Raw genomic sequence first — 18,371 nt, forward strand, 5'->3', positions numbered from 1 at the left:
ATCTCATTGGAAGGGTAAATACTTTAGTTTTCAAGGAAGTAACTAATCTCGAAGTTTAAATGTCAAGGGAGGTTCTCTTAACAAACATAAACCATGTGCGCTACATGGAGTCCAGCATTTTGTCCTCCTAAGGAAGAGACCTCACATTGGGGAGAGGCGTCATACTCTTGATAGGGAGTATAACCTAGGTCCAGTGATCACTAAATAAACTCAGCCCCGGGTCCAATATCAACTCAGCCTTAGGCCCAATAATAATCGTAAACTCGGCCTCAGGTCCAACCTACGGTGGCACGTAGTTTTGGGGTAAGAAACTGTAGTAACTACCTGCTCGGTGCTAAATGCTACTCCCTTTAGGTTATCTACGCTCATCTCTAAAAATCTACTTTTAGAATAATCTCAAGGTTCACCACTAACCCAATAATCAAATCTGTACTCTTATGTAGGAAAGTGGATTTCAAAGCTCAATCACCATTAGATCAAAACATTTCTCAAAAATTCCAAATACCCAAATCATGGGTGCTTATAGGACAATAGATCATAAAATTGCAAGTCTCAAGTAGGGTTTAATAACCCATAATTCAATCTAAAGTTAAAACTCATCAAAAGCATAATAGATAGCATATAGATTCATAACCCATGTAAAAATCTGGAAATTTCAGCAATTTGTCTCAAAATCTCAACATACTTATATACTTCAATATCTCAAACATTTCAACTATTAACTTCTCAAGGATTAAAATCATGGGGTATAGACCCAGCTGCAATTTCTCAAGAAAACATGTAAAAATTATGCCACTAGACTCTCAATTCATGGAAAACATCAAAAGCTTGCAACCAATAATAATGGGTGATAAACCCCAATTCAATTTCATGTAAAATCTCATAAGTTGCAGAGAAATTGTAGTTTAAATAAGCCTTTGGGCACAAGGGTGAAAGGATTACCTTTGTTCAAAACCCTACATACCTTAGATTATGAAATTGGATGAACAAGCTTGCTCTAAACTCTTCTTCAAACTCTGGAGAGAAATTTCTTACAACCTTTGAACTTGGGGAACTCAAATCTCAACTCAATTTGTAGAATCCATGGTGAGTTCTTGGTTTTCTTGGAGAAGGGTTTTAAATTTTCTGTTGAGGAAGAAACCCTGGCCTTTGGATATTTTGGGAGATAATGAGGCTATCAAGTTTGTTTGGAATATATCTGAGGTTTAAAAGGGAAAAGAACCAAAAGACCCTTTTAAAAGGGATTTTAAAAAACTAAATAGGGTTTGCGACAGTTGGAGCGAAGGTCCGTCGCAAGTTCGACGGTCAGTTGGATCATTCGTTACACGATGATCAGAAAAGAGACATACTGCCTCGATGCGATGGTCAGATCAATGGTACATCATAGGTCCAATGGTCCACTGGATCATCCGTCGCTCGATGGCCAAGATGAGACCACACTGCCTTAGTGGCAACGGTCTCAGCGATGGTCCATTGCAGGCTTAATGGTCCATCGTCCTAGCCGTTGCACTTAGGACAGGAAAGGGATTTTCTACCTTGGTCGCAACGTTCTGAGTAACGATCCGTCAGATTTTCCATCGCACCTGGGCGGTTCCGACAACTCTCAATAAAACGGCCATAACTTCTCCCCTGATGCTGAATTTGGACAAAATTTGTATCGTTGGTAAGCTAATTCAATTCTCTAGATGAAAAAAAAGTCAAATTTAAGAAAATTCTATATGGTTTGAATACCAATCACTTAGGAAGTATTTTCTCAATCTTTTAGGGCCGGAATCACGCCTCACTTGACATGCCCTAAGGTTTATTCTACGAGAGAATTTCACGGGGTCTTACAATCGGGGACTGAGATTTCCCTTTTTACCAAATCTATTCACTCTCTTCATGGAAGAGAACTTTAGATAGACATAATTCTAATCTCGAACTCAAGATCCTTTCGGCGCATATCTGCTTAAGACTTTTGTTAGCTCTGAGCAGTCCAGAGTTTTTCTCTGACCAACTGAACTTTATCTAAGGCATCGAATACTAAGTCAGGCCCTATGACTGAGGACTCACTAACTTTGAACCAACCAATTGGAGATCTGTACCTCCTACCATAGAGAGCTTCAAATGGAGTCATCTGAATACTGGAATAATAATTTTTGTTGTATGCAAACTCAATCAAAGGTAAGTGTTCATTTCAACTACCCTTTAAATCGATCGTACATGCCCTTAGCATATCTTCTAAAGTCTGAACAGTCCTTTTTGCTTGACCATATATCTGAGGATGAAAGGCTGTATTGAGAGAAACTTGGGTACCAAGACCCTTTTGGAATGCTTTCTAGAAATGAGAGGTGAACTGGGTACCTCTGTCTGAGATAATCGATAACAGAACACTGTGCAATCTGACCAACTCTCTAATATAGAGGTTGGAATAATCCTCAGCTGAATAAAAGGTATGGACTGGAAGAAAATAAGTTGATTTGGTCATCCTATCTACAATGATCCAAACTGAATCATGTTGATGATGGGTACGAGGTAAACCAGTCACAAAGTTTATGTTCACTTCTTCCCACTTCCATGTAGGAATACTAAACTCCTGTATGGACCAACTAGGCTTCTTATGCTCTATCTAAACTTGCTAACATATAGAGCACTTAGCCACAAACTCTACAATATCTCTCTTCATCCTACTCCACCATTAGATCTCCCGTAAGTCATAGTATATCTTTGTGGCCCCTGGATGAATAGAGTAGCACGCACCATGCACTCCCGTAAGAATTTGCTGCCTTAAGTTGTCTATACCTGGAACACACAGATGACCCTGACAATGCAATACACTATATCCCCCTTGGGAGAAAACCTCTACTTTTTTATCCTTGGCTGACTCTTTTAACTTGACAAGGTTGGGATCTCTATCTTGCTTTTATTTCACCTCAGAAACTAAAGATGATTCTGAACTACTCTGAACCCATATGTGGCCCTCCTCTGAATCGAATAAGTGAACTCCTAGTCTGGAAAGCTGATGGATTTCCTGAGCTAACTTCTTCTTACTATCCTCAACATGAGCAACACTACCCATAAATAGTCTACTGAGAGCATCGACAATGACGTTGGCCTTGCTCAGATGATAAAGGACACTCATGTCACAATCTTTCAAGAGCTCTAACCACCTTCTCTGATAAAGATTGAGATCTTTTTGAGAAAAGACATATTGAAGGCTCTTATGATCTGTGAACACAACTACATGAACTCCGTAGAAATAATGCCTCCAAATCTTCAAGGCAGCAACTATGGCTGTTAACTCAGGATTATGAGTAGGATAATTATTCTCATGGGATTTAAGTTTTCTGGAGGCATAGTCTATGACCTTACCATGATTCATGAGGACACAACCCAAACCTACTCTACACTATGAACACATCGAAACTATCTGGAAGAGCTAAAACTGGAGCTGAGGTGAGTCGAGTCTTTAACTCTTGAAAACTCTTCTCACAAGGATCTGACCACTAAAACTTGACTTTCTTCTAAGTCAATCTGTATATAGGGGATGCAATAGAAGGAAATACCTCAATAAAACATCTCTAATAGCCAGCTAAACCCAAGAAACTCCTAATATTTGATGGAGAGATAGATCTAGACTTATTTTTTACAGCTTCTGTCTTTTGAGAATCAACCCCAATGCCATCACTGGAAATAATATGAACAAGGAATGCTACTAAACTTAGCCAAAATTTGCACTTACTAAATTTAGCGAACAACTGATGATCTCTGAGAGTCTGAAGTACTATTTTGAGATGGTCTGCATGATCACGCTTACTGCAGAAATAGACCAGAATGTCATCTATGAAGACTATGATGAACATGTATAAGTACTGCTTGAACACATGATTCATCAAGTCCATGAAAGCTGTTGGGGTGTTGGTAAGACCAAAGGACATGACTAGAAAATCAAAATGACCATACTGAGTATGGAAACCTATTTTTGGAATGTCATATTTTTTGACTCTGAGCTGATGGTAGCTTGATATGAGGTGTATCTTAGAGAAATAACTGGCACCCTGAAGTTGGTCAAACAAATCATCAATTCTGGGAAATGGATACTTGTTCTTGACCATGACTTTATTAAGCTGATGCTAGTCTATGCACATTCTGAGAGAACCATCTTTCTTGTACACGAATAAGACTGGCGTACCCCACAAGGACATACTGGGTATGATGAATCCTTTATCTAAGAGATCCTTCAACTTTTCTTTCAATTCATTGAGTTCTGCTGGTGCCATTCTATATGGCAGAATAAATATAGGCTGAGTATCCGAAAGGAGATCAATGCCGAAGTTTATTTCCCTTTTGGGAGGAATTCCTGGAAGATCTTCGGGAAATACATCTTGATATTCATTCACAACTAGGACTGAATCAAGACTGGGAGTTTTAGAACTAATGTCCTTAACTCAAAAAAGATGATAGACACATCTTTTAGATATCATTTTTTGTGCCTGAAGGTAGGAAACAAGTTTACCTCTAAAAGCTAAAGTACTACCCCTCCACTCTAGGATAGGTTTATTCAGAAATTGAAACTGGACTATTCTGTTTCTACAATCGACTATGGCATAGAAGGAATGAAGCCAATCTATGCCGAGAATGACATCAAAATTAGTCATCTCTAATTCAACTAAATCTGCTGAGGTAACTTTCTAAAATATCATAATCGGACAGTTTTTGTATACCCGTAGGGCTATGATAGTTTTACCCACTAGGGTAGATACTACGAAAGGCTCTGTTAGAATTTCGAGACTGACTCTAAAATCAACTGCTATATAGGGAGTAACAAATGACAATGAAGCTCCTGGATCTAGTAAAGCATAAACATGCACATGAAAGATCTGTAACATACCAGTAACCACATCAGGAAAATTTGCCTGATCTTGTCCGGAACGAAGAGCATAGAGTTGATTTGGGTGTTTCCTACTAGTAGCGCTGCAAGTGGCACCCTGCTGGTTTGGGCGATCGAACTGAGCTGAGAAACGATACTGCTGACCCTGATAGCCTGACTAGAGACAATCTCTGACTCTGTGGCCTGGCTTTCCATATCCAAAATAGACATTTCTACCATCTCTGCAAGCACCCTTGTGGTTCTTGCCACAAGTATAACAAAGGGGATTAGTTTGGGCATTGCTGACACTATCCTAAGACTTAGAGCATGGTGCTCTATCTCTATTACCCTCCTTGAAATTAGAAGCTGGACCACTAGCTGAAGAAGGAACTGGAACTGCTGACTTAGGATGAAATTGAGAATGGTTTACTTCTTCTAATTTGGGCTGAGCAAACTTGAAACTATCTATCCTTGCCTTCTTATTCTGCTTCTCCCTCATCTTAATCTTTTTCTCCTCTATCTACTGAGCATAAGTCATAAGTCTGGATATGTTCATGTCATAATTCAACATTGCAAACCTACACTCATTGACCATACTATCATTCACCCCAGAGACAATCTTATTTATCTTATCCCTACTATCTTCAACCACATGAAGAACATATCTGGCTAATAGAGTAAACTTAAGAGAATACTCTTTCACCGTTATGTTGCCTTGCCTGAGGTTAATAAATTCTAACACTTTAGCTTATCTCAACTCTAGGGGAAAGAATCTATCTAAGAAGGCAGTAGCAAACTACTCCCACTCAATAAGCCCTGCATCTACATCCCTCTCTGATTTCCACTGTTTGTACTAAATGTGAGCAACATCTTGCAACTGATATGCAGCTAGCTCTACACTCTCACTAGAAGTAACCCCCGTGATATCCGTAACCATCTGAAATTAATCAAGAAATTCCTAAGGGTCCTTATTTATCTTAGAACCGAGAAAGGATGGAGGATTCATTCGTGTAATACCCCGAGAAATTTTTCGTTGAAATTTTGTGCATAAACGTGTTGGGTTCTATCTTCTATAACTAATTAAAAAATTTTCGTGCGGAATGTCTTAGATTATGAACCACCATTGCGTAGAGTATCGAATAATATTTCCAAAAATATGTGGATCATCCAAAACAGACACTCGAGAGATGATTTATGAACATTCCGATCGAACCATGAATAGTAGTGAACAGTAAAACGTGTAGGAAAAAGTACTGAGGCCTGGTGTATTTTTATCCAACTTTAAATGATTATAAATCCTAGTACATAATGATCTAGGTGATATACTATATATCAATGGAAAGATCTGTGAGTCCTCTTTCCAATGAAATTGGTTTCATCCAATTTGTCTATCGGAGAAAAAAGTTATGGTCGATCTACTTCAGCCTATCAAAAGCAAATTTTTGGGTCAACTTCAAACAATCATAACTCCTCGTACACAATGATCTGGGTGAGATACTATATATCAACGGAAATATATGAGAGTCCTCTTTCTAATAAAATTTGTTTCATCCAATTTGGATATCGAAGTAAAACGTTATGGTTGATCTACTTCAGACTGTCAAAATAGTCCACCAAAGGATAAATTTGGAATTATTTGATTTTTAGCGGCGTTTTGGTCATTCCTCCTCATCCAAATCCGTCCAAACCCTATATTAAAGCCTATTATAATCATTATATGTTATATTTCATCAAATTCCCTCAAAAACCTACATCCAACTTCAAGAACCTCCAAAGTTCACCATTAATTCTGCAAATTTATTCAAGATTTCAAGTTCCTAGTTCAAGAACTCCAAGAACCATCATTCAAAGGCACGATTAACATCTCAAAAAATGAGTATCAATCTAAAGTTCATCATTCAAGGTATGTGGGGTTTTTCAACATGAACTCTCTTTCGTTCTTATGCCCAAAAGTAATTTTCCCTTCAAAGGCATGATTTTTATTTGATTTTTATGAATTTGAAGCATGAACCCATATCTTATGATGATGATTATGAAATCTTGATGTTTATGATTTGGAAAGATGAATTTACATGTGTGGAGATATAAAGCATGAATCTTGAACGATATTTATCATGATTTTGATATTTGGGTCATGAATCCTCATTGGAAATTGTGTTTTTTTTTGAAAGTGTGTGTTATAAACATGTTGATTTTGAATATTTGAGATATTTTGAATGATTTGACCTTTTAGTCTTAATGGAGTTGTTTTGAAATCGAGTGTGAAAGAAATCCACAACGTGGTTGATTTTGATAGATGGGAAGCATGATGGCTCCCGATGTATACTTATATATTACTGAAATTGTTTTGTTGTGGATTGTCTTTGAAATGATCTGAGCTAAGTCTGGGAGAAATCTTTAGCACCGAGTTGGAGGCATAAAGAGACCTTACTTCCCTAGAACTACGTACCCCCATGGAGTGAGCCTGAGGCTGATTTATATAGTGATCACTAGTTTGTGTGGATTTGATATCGATAGTCCTACTACGATGGCAAGGATAGGATAGCTCTCCCCAATGTGGCTTGTATGTTAGACTCCATGTAGCTCACATGGTTTATGTCGGTTATAGGATCTCCCAGTGTGTGTGTGTTTCCTTGTGTCTATGGTGAATGGTGAAGTGATTTGAAAGTGGAATTGTGAAAGTTATTCTTTCGAAAGATTTAAATGATATTTACATTATGAGAATTGATATTCTTGTTGAACTAAAAGTGCTTGACAAATTATATGATGACTCACATGTGTTATTGTACTTATTTCATCCTCTCATGATTATGATGATTTTCTTCGGGCTATGTGAGTCTTTCATATATCCTGCATATTTCTTATAAATATTTATGATGATGATGTTTATACAATTGCATACACCCCCATATACTTAGTTCCTTTCCATGGTACTGACCCACATCTTTAGATGTGGACTATATTTTCTCAGAATTTAGGTTCAGGTGCTCAGTTCCAGATTCGACAGTGATTCTTCGGGCATACTGTTCTATATCCTCTGTCGTGGTGAGTCCTCATGTTCCGAGGACGTGATGTCTGATGTTGGTTTTACGGAATTGTTTACATTTGATAACTGAGTATGAGTTAGTTGGGGCATGTCTCAATGGCTCGATGGTTTTATTAATTTTCTTAGAGGCTTGTCAGACTAATATAGATGTTGGGAGTTGACTAATAAGTCATATTTTATTATCTTTCTGAAATTCTTTTATTCTTGGATGATGATTACTCTGTTGATATTTGAGGGCTATTTATTGAAACCTCGTTGATTTGTGTTAAACTGAATGAAAATGGCTCAAAGGGTTTGCTTGGGGCTACTCGTAGCCTCAAGCACCGTGTGACGCTCTGAGACCCATTTTCTAGGGCATTACAATTTGGGTGAAACCCGAATCCTGGCTGCAGCTGAATTAGCCACTGATTTGGCCAGAACGACAGCTGGTCATTCATTCTGAGCAGCAACTGACTGAGCAAGAGTAGTGAATACAGCTCTGAACTATGTATGAGAAATATGTTTGCCCAAAGGTTTTTGGGGCTGAGGGGCTGACTGATTCCCATTTCTTCTCTTAGGAGGCATGTTCTATAGAAGAAAGGAAGACACGGATTAGACTTAGAGATTGACTTGAGATTATGCTCACTAGCATGACATAAATACTAAAAGAAGGGAAACTATTCCTAAAACATCATATAGCCTCCTGTAAATAAATATGGTGCGCAACACACCTATGTACAAGACTCTACTAGATGCGGCTTTCAGAGTTCCAAGGACTCTATTGAACCTTAGGCTCTGTTACCAAGTTGTAATGCCCCGAATTGGGTACCCAAAATGCTACACGGTGCTCATAACCCTGAAGGACCAAAAGCTAACCCATGACTGATATCTGTACCTGAACACTGTATTATATACTGTATAAATGCAGAAATAAGACTGTAAGGCCATAAGGGTCAAAACTGATATGATAATCTCTAAATGATATAGTATAACAATACCAAAACAAATCCAAAAATAAACTATCTGAACATGATAGTCTGAAAAGCCTCTAACTAACTGAACTGTCTGAATAAGGAGTTGATGGAACATGTCCCTAACTAACTCCAACTACTGAAATAAATTAATTAATGAGATAATAAAGTAATGGTCATGTCCTCGAAGGATGAGGACTCACTGCTAACACTGACTGTTGAGACTAAAATGCTACTAATGCTCTAGAGATCGCGCTTTTGAACCTATGGTATAAAACACCATAGCACAAATACGTCAATATGTTTGAATGTACTAGTATGCATATAAGGTAGGCTGAATGCAAAAGGGTTCACATGTATGAACTATACTAACTGACTGTGTAAAATAAATATGAGAATACATGCATGACTACATAATAACTATAAATGAGTTCGTGATAACATGATTACTGAGTCTGAGTACTGATAACATGAGATACTGATATCTGTATAACTGAAATAACTGATACTGAGCGACTATATCAAACAGTCTAGGTTCTAGATAGTATCATATTATATCATCAACCCTTATCTAAAAATGTTGATGTCTCAACCTATGCTGGCTACATAGTTCTGAAATGCAAAGATGACTTATAAGGATCACACCCTTATCTGACAGTGTGTGTTCCCATCCTTTGGTTCACTCGATGCTAATTCCTACTCCCATCTGAATAGACACTAAATATGGATTACTATACTGAACTTGACTGAATTAACTGAGTTCCGTTGACAGACAAAATACTACTAAGATTACTGAATTTCTCAAATTTTTGAGATTACTGAGTTTTCTTGAGTCACATGACTAACTGAATTTCTATGAAAATGGCTCGACTAAGAGTATATAGCAAACATAACACTGGCTCTAGGGACTTAGCTAATTGTCGGGTACAAGTACCCCCCAGGACTCGATAGCATGAAACTGACAAAGCATGACTTTCTTGAATACATGACTAACATCACAATCCATAATACAATAAGTTGGAGATTTCATGAAGTAGAAGTTCTAAAGCACCACCAGGGTTACACATATATCCATAATTCATTGACTAAGACATTTCATCAAACAGTTGACATGCATAAACTTGTACATGATTGGGGATTTCATATTATCATACTAGTATGGCACTTTTCCTCACGTGAGGAGCATACTTTGGTTATACCATCATCAATGCATCTAATTGTCATGGTTGCATGAATAATTTTACAATTTTAAAGGGTTTATCATAATTATTATGCAAATCGTCACATACTAGGGTCAATCATTGGAATATGTTATTTAAAACATGAATCAAAACCCCAGAACATCATGAACATGAATTTTAATTCAATTTAAACCATGAACATTCATAAATACACAATTCTTGGGTTTTTAAAAGAGATTCTTGAGCTTCATGGGTGAAAGGGACCCATGAATCAACACATGACATACCTAGGTTGTGATTTTCTTGAAGTTCTTGGACTTGAAGAACTTGAATCTCTTAGTTTCTTGAAGAATTATTTGGATCTTGTTCTTGGGAATTATCTTTGAGAGAAAACCCTAATTTAATGCTATAGATGGATAATAAACTTATGAGCCTTGATCTGATATTATTAGGGGTTAAAATGGGTGGAAAAAGACTCAAATGACCTTTTAAAAACAGCTTTAAAATAACTAAATGAACTATAAGATGGTGGGTGCGATGGTCCGTCGCTGGGTTAACGGTCCGTCGGTCCTAACCGTCGCACCTAGGCAGAATAGGGGTTCACTACCCCTGCTGTGACGGCTTGGGAGATGGTCTAATGATAGATCGATGGTCCGTTGGCCTGAACCGTCACCCTTAGGTAGAATGTGGTCTCACTGCCTCCGCTGCAACGGCTTGGACGACAGTCCGTCGGCTCTCACCGTCGCACCTGGGCAGTTTTGACCGCTTTCTATATTTTAGCCATAACTTTCTACTCCAATACCGGATTTGGATGAAATTGATATCGTTGGAAAGCTAATTAAATTTTTCACATGACAAAAAGTGAAAATCTTAAAAATTCCACAGATATAAAAGTGGATTAATCTTTCAAAGTAAGTTACTTTCATACTTGGGACAATTTCAAGTTATGTAGAAATACGGGGTATTACAACTTAATATCAAATATAGTATATAACTAATACAAGAATTAGTAATACATGGGATGAAAAAGTATATCAAATAAGATATTAGTAATACACAAAGCTTATGCAAGTATTATTTTTCTTAATACACTCTACCAAACTACCCCTTTGTTTACTAATGTGCAAGCTAAATTTATTGTGTAATGCACGCGTCTTTGACAAAGATCGTGATCTGATATTCATTCTTTGAATCCTTAGTGCTTGCAAACAAGTTGCTGCCAAGAAAGGCCATGTTTTCGACAACTCTAAAATCAACTAAAATAGAGTAAAAACTTGTAATTGTAGTTTTATGTGCTTTTGGTTATGGTTGTTTTAAGACTTTTTTTTTTCTTAAATCAAACTAAGTGCTTCATAATCAGAAATTCACAACACAAATCTCAAAAGGTTTTAAAAAAACACAGAAAATCAATGCTAACAGGCATAAATTAATGGTGAAAAAATAATTTTCACCATTAAATAAACTTAAGATTGACAAAAATGGTAGATAAAAATGAGGAAAAGGGTATAAATTTATGGGTTGAGTTAATATACTGTTTGTGGTCCAACTTGTATGGAATATTATCCAAAAATTGCCTTCCACGTGCCTTCAGGTAAGTGAAATACACGAGTCATGTCAATGGTGCAAAAGGTGCCAAAATGATAAACCAAAATACTAGTTGAGCTGCTTAAAATGAATAACATCCACTTTAGATGCAAAGTGAAAGTTCATGCCAAATTTAGGGATATGTCGATGTGTTTGATCTTTATTTATTTATTTGTGAAGTGCATACAGGATTTATATTAGGCAACTTGATTTTCAAAAATGAAGATCTCTCCTTCGTTGTAGTTCACTCTCAAGTCCCCAATCTCCAAATTGACCCCCAACAATTGCTTTTTGGATAAATAAATTCCAGAATATACAAGTTCAAAAAAGGAATACTCAACAATTACTTTTATTTTTTCTTGTATTGAAAAAATTCCATAGATTTTTAAAATATTAACATAGAAGTCTTTATTTAAATAATGGAAGAACATGAAAATCCACTTTAAAGGAGAAAATTTAAGAGGAAAACTTGCAAAAATAGGCGTCAATGATGTTCAACCTAGGAGGAAAAATGACAAAATTTAAAAGAGGGAAAGAATTTTTAGGATTTGGGTAAAAAGACAAAAATGACTCTATTTAATGTGCTAGTACTATGCTGATGCCCGATAGGGGCAGTTTGGAGAATTAAAAAGGAAAACGATTCTAACATTCGCAAGAGCGTTAATCAATAGGAATTTATTGATATATATATATATATATATATATATATATATTATATATAAGTGATAGGAATATTTTTGACATGATAAAAATAATATTTTACTTCTTTTCAGCATCAAAAAACTGTTTCTACTTTTATTTAAAAGCAATTTTATAAGTTACCAACTACCCTACTTTATCAAAAAAGAATCTTAAAAAACACTTTTGGCTTCCTAGCAATCCCAAACATCCCCTAAATCTTGCATCCGAAACTATTCTAATCTATCAAATCTTCTCATAGGCCCATTTTCCCCTTCAATTCTTGTCTGATTCATTACTCATATCGATAAAATTAGTTTTTGTTTTTTCCTCATTATTTATTTCTAATTGGATCTTTTGTTGTTGTGGGTTGCACTAGGAAATGACAAACTTTCACATTTTCATTTATCAAATTTCCAATATCTAGTGACAGTTCTTCACATAAATCATATAACAAAGTGATTCTATTAAATGCACTTGTGAGTTATTTGAATTAGAAAGGAATATAGAGCTATGTTCACATAACACACTCTTCTTTTAAATTTTGTAACCTTTTGCATCATATTGGAAACAACCTCCCTATGTCCAAGGTAGGAGTATGGTCTGCGTACGATCTACCTTTTCCAAACTCTATTTGGTGATACTACACAGGATATGTTGTTATTATTTTGCGTCATATCCCAATCTACTCCAAAGAGCGCATTTTTCTTCACTATTTCTAAATTATGAGTTCAAATATTTTGTATCTCACTATCATCCACTGGTTCTAAATTAAATATTTGATAAATTTTTGTTAGTGAAAAATAAGACCTAAATGAAGGTACCAGAGACAGAAAGTGAAGAAATAGAAGTAGAGTAGAGGAAAAAAACAGAGGAGATTAAGATAAGACGAGAATAGGTGAGAAATTGAGAAATTTGTGTTGAAGATAACACATCAAGTATATGCTTTACAATGCTTATAGTTCCTTACTTACACTGCTCAACTTAGAAATTAGTAGGATAAAAGAAAATAAAAATAACATGAATAGTAAAAAGTTACCTAAATTTCCCACTAACACCAAGAGTCATGCTCGTGGTGTGATCAGTCCATGTGGTAGTGAGCGGGCTTCTAGGTCCAGATGGATGCTTATATGGCACCGATGCTCTATAATAGCATCAAATACCCCCTATGAAGTATCACCCTTGACCTCAAGGGTGACAATAGAAAAACGAGTGTATAGAGTTGAGGCTAACTACCAAGTGGTATAAGAATCATCCAGGCCAGACCATTAATCAACCATTGTGCAACAACTTTATTACCCCTTTTGATTATGCACCTATCCAAAATATATTCAGGTATAGAAAAGTGTGGATTGGACAAATCAAGAATAGAAGGATGAACTATATCAGAAGGAATTTCATGACAAATCTTGAGCTAAAAAATGTTAAAAGTATAGTGGATCAATACTTTAGAAGGGAGAAAGAGTTTGAAAGCTATAAGTTTAGCCTTTTTAAGAATGGGATAGTGTCCAAAATATCTGAAAGTCAGCTTGTGGTAGGGAAAATAGATAAGGATGATTGTCTATAAGGTTGTAATTTAGAAAACACCCAGTCACCAACATTGAAGTGCCTATTAGACTTGTGAGCATTTGCTTGAGCTCTTATTCTCTGTTGATATCTATGAAGGTGGAATTTAGCAAGTTGCAGTTTGAATTCTCTGAGTAACATAATGTCTTTAATAGCATCAGAATCACTATCCATTGGTAGATAAAGGAGGTATAGAATGAAGGGTATCCATATAGTAGCTCAAAATGAAGGTTTGAATAGTTAAATGGGGACTAGAATTATACCACCACTCAGCTAATAACAAGTAAGATACCCAATTCATAGGTGAATTAGTACAAGAACATTGGAGGTATATTTTAAGAAATCTATTCAGTACTTCAAATTGTCCATCAGTAAAATGCCCTGGGTTTTAGCCCTTAGAAATTTCCTAAGCTTTGAGCTCACTGTCCTAGTGATGACTTACCATATGATTCATATGGTGTGGAATGGGTCAAGTGACCCTAGTCGTAAGGAGTCCATTGGATGATGGTTGGGTTTTCATTGTGGCTATAATTTGGTGGTATGGGTTGTTAGGTGGTGATAAGTCATTAGGATGATCCTTCATCAAATCAAAAACTTAGCGACTTAACTTAGCTCTGAGTATGAGTGACTCACTAAGAGCCGTGCGGATGAGTTATGATTTATTGTGAGAATTCGTATGTTGTCCAGTATCAACCCCTTTGGATTCTGTCTTGGGTATAACTAGACTATACGAGTCATATGGTTTGGTAACGAGTGAGATCAGGGATTCATATGGTGGACATTGTATGGGTGTACAACTCACTATATTAGTGATGACTCAATGGTATGGTCGTGCATTGTGGTCATGAGTCATGGGATCGACTCGTAACCACCTACGGTAATCCTACAGTTTTAAGTTTGGCATTTTGGATATTTCCCCTTTGTAACTCCCTTTTATAACACGTCATAAAACACTTTTTGTGTCTTCATTAACTTATTATTTTCAATCAAACACTCTTAAAATATCTCTCAAACTCTCTTTCAAGAAAAAGGTTAGGGTTTCATCAAGATAATCAATTAAGGCTTTCAAGGGTGGTTTCTCTTCATCTTCCTTAGTGTCTAAGGCAAGTTACTCCTCTCTCATTGTTATTTTATAAAGAGCATATGTTTTAACATATGATTTTCATAATATTGTTATGGTTTGAAATAATGGTTGGGGGTTTTGGGTGTTCATGGTTGAATGATTATTCTCATGGTTTAATTATGTTTTCTTTCATGCTTTTGGTATGATTTTGACATTGTGGGATGCATGTTAATGGTAAATGGATTTTATGATATTATGGATTCCCTAAATTACTTGGCTATGGTTTTAGAATTTATGTGCCCTTAACCTATCTATTAAAATGCCAATGAGAATGATTTTGTCACATAGTTTGATTACTCTTGATATCTTTCCATTACATAAATCATAATGGAACCTGTATTGGTCTGATTGATTTTAAATGGATTGGAAAGACCTTGATGGCTACGGTTTTGGTTTAATTGTAAATTTAGAGTCAACTTGGTTAATAGTTTTGGTATGGCATAAAAGGATAGACTTGCAAGCTCTAATTTTGGTATGCCGATACGAACGGTAAATGACTAAACAAAAGACTCCTTGTTAAATGGTTGAAATGTGTAATTGATTTTAATATGGACTTAAAGAGGGTTGTGTTAGCAAGACCATGGAAGGTAGAGGTCCCAGGAGGACCAATACTCGAAACTCACATTTTTCGATGTGAGGTTTGGTCATGGCGACTATGTGCATGATGTCACACTTTATATTTTTGGAGATTTACTAGTTATCTCAAGTTTTTCTCTATTTCATGCAGCTAAAACGCACCGAGACTCTTTCAGCAAGGGGAGCTAAACCCATATAGCCCCGTGGGTAGACATAAAGGATGGCAGAGCGGACAGCCCTGGTTAAGGTTTTAAATGTATGCTAAACTTGGTTCCCTATCCCGATACTATATATATGTGTGTGTGTATGTATGATCACATATGGTAATTTTATTTGTCTTTAAAAATGGCATTATTTTATCTCAATCCTTAAGTATATGCTAGTGTTCACTCCTTCTAGACGTCTTCGAATATTGTATCCCCACACGAGGCAGGATCCAGCCATACTACCATTCCTCCTGCTTAGTGACTCAGATTCGAGAACAACTTTGAGTTAGATTAAAGTGGTGAGTATCCATACTCTGGAAGACTCCACTTCATGTTGTGGTCTTCTGTTTATTATTTTTGTTCCTTGAATTTTGGTTTATGTTATGGTTAGGGGCATGTCTTGATCGGATGTTATTTGATTTTGTTTAGAGGCTTTGTTAGACAACTTTGGATATGGGCGATGTCGGTATTGGTGTTGGCCTTGGTATTGTATTGGCATTGGGGTTGGCACCGATTGGATATTTGTTTGAGTTTGTTAGATTATGAATATAGACTTTATTTAATATCTTTGGATTAACATTGATTTATCTTATTATATGTTCAGAATTCATCTAACATAAGGTGCAGGGTAGATACGATTGGGTATTAGGGGTGGTCTCCAATCCTGGTTGAACTTGATATGCCCGACATAACTATACCCTAGTTTGGGTTGTGTCAGACTGGTATCAGATCCCTAGGTTCATGGTCGATTGGGTGTTCAAAAAAGTTGTATCGAGTAGAGTCTCTTTTAAAAGTGTTGTCATACTTATAAGGGAGAGGCTACAAGTTATTTAGGAATATTTCTCTTTCTTTTGTTCTATTTTTGAGCTGTAGAGTCTATGGTCCTAAATTTTTCTCCAATTCCTATTTGTTTGCCTTTCAGATCATGCCTCCCCGACAATCTAAAGCTCATGGAAACTCCTTCGTCCCACCTGGGGACAATGTTGATGGGACCCATCCTACTTATGGGGTCCAGACCTATTCTACGGGTCTAATTCTTGATTGTCCTAATGGAGTTCCACTGGTCCCTTCCAGCCCTCCTTGAGCTCCTCGGGCCGATGTGACAATTGTTGAGTTTCATCAGTAAGTTCATATGTTGGCGCAGTTGGTATCTTCTCAGGCCGAGCGTGGTGCTTCTATTACTTTATCTTATGAGGCCATAAGGGTTGGCCAGTTTATGAGGTTGAGCCCTTTTGTGTTCACTGGTGTTAAGGTTGAAGAGGATCCTTAGGGTTTCATTGATGAGATGGAAAAGATTTCCCACATTATGCATGCTACTAATGTGGAAGGTGTAGATTTTATTACCTACCAACTAAAGGATGTAGCATACCAATGGTATAAGGTATAGGAGCAGTCAAGGGGTGATGATGCTAAGTCAGCCCTGTGGGATGATTTCTCTAGTGTTTTTCTGGACAGTTTCTTTTCTCCAGAGTTGAGAAAAGCAAAGCCAAAAGAGTTTGCTAACCTGAAGCAAGGAAATATGCCATTCAAGGAGTATACCTTAAAGTTTCACCAGCTATCTCGGCATGCTCTGGAGTTGGTTTCTAGTATGAGGGCTAGAATGAGAAAGTTCGCCTCTAGGTTATCTCGAGACTTAATTTTTGAGAGTAAGGCTGCCTTATTAAATAAGGACATAGATATCGCCAGGTTGGTTCTATACATGCATTAGGTACAAGAAGAGAAAAAGAAGTAGGCTAGATAGAGGAGAGGCAGAACAAGAAGTTTAGATTTTTTTAGCATAATGGTGGCCAACAATAGAGTGGCAGGGAGGTGGAAAGTGGCCCAAGAAGAAGTGGGGAAATTATGCGTCTTACTCGCTGGCTAGTGCTCCCTACATAAAGTTGGTGGGTGATAGGCGCTTTCATAGTGGTGACAACTTTAGGGTGCAGGATGCCCAATCTCAATCTAATAGGGACCAGTCATCTCCATCATATCCTCTCTGTAAATTTTACGGTCAATTACGTTGGGATTACTGTGATGAAGAAAAGAACAAGTGCTTTAACTGTGGTCAACCAGGGAATATGATTAGAAACTGTCCTTTTGGTAAGGTTGCTTCTGGGGAAAACAGGGTTCTTGTTACCTCTTCTTCAGCTTCGGCACCAAAGGGAGCATCATTTGTCTCCGACACTGGTTAGAACCGACTATATACTCTCACTAATCACTTGAAGTCATTACTGGTATGGTTAGATTCTTTTCCCGTGATGTGTGCTATTTACTTGATCTGGGGTCCGCTCTTTCTTATGTGACCTCATTTGTGGTTGTGCATCTTGGTTTTGTTCCCAAGTGTGTTTCAGATCCCTTTTCTGTTTCTACCCCGATGGGTGACTCTATGGTGGCTAAAAGAGTCTATAGGGATTGTGTAGCATTTGTGGGTGGTTGGAAAACCTCGGTGAATCTGTTTAAATTATACATAGTTGATATCAATGTCATATTAGGGGTGGATTGGTTACACTCATGCTATGCTTTTTTAGACTGTCGAACCCGGAAGGTCATCTTTAAATTTCAATCAATTATTAAAATGGGGGTGGTTCCCTAGCTCTTAAGTTAAGATATAATTGTATCTTAGGGCTCAG

Source organism: Capsicum annuum, chromosome 12 (genome assembly GCF_002878395.1).
Source record: "Capsicum annuum cultivar UCD-10X-F1 chromosome 12, UCD10Xv1.1, whole genome shotgun sequence".
Taxonomy (NCBI): domain Eukaryota; kingdom Viridiplantae; phylum Streptophyta; class Magnoliopsida; order Solanales; family Solanaceae; genus Capsicum; species Capsicum annuum.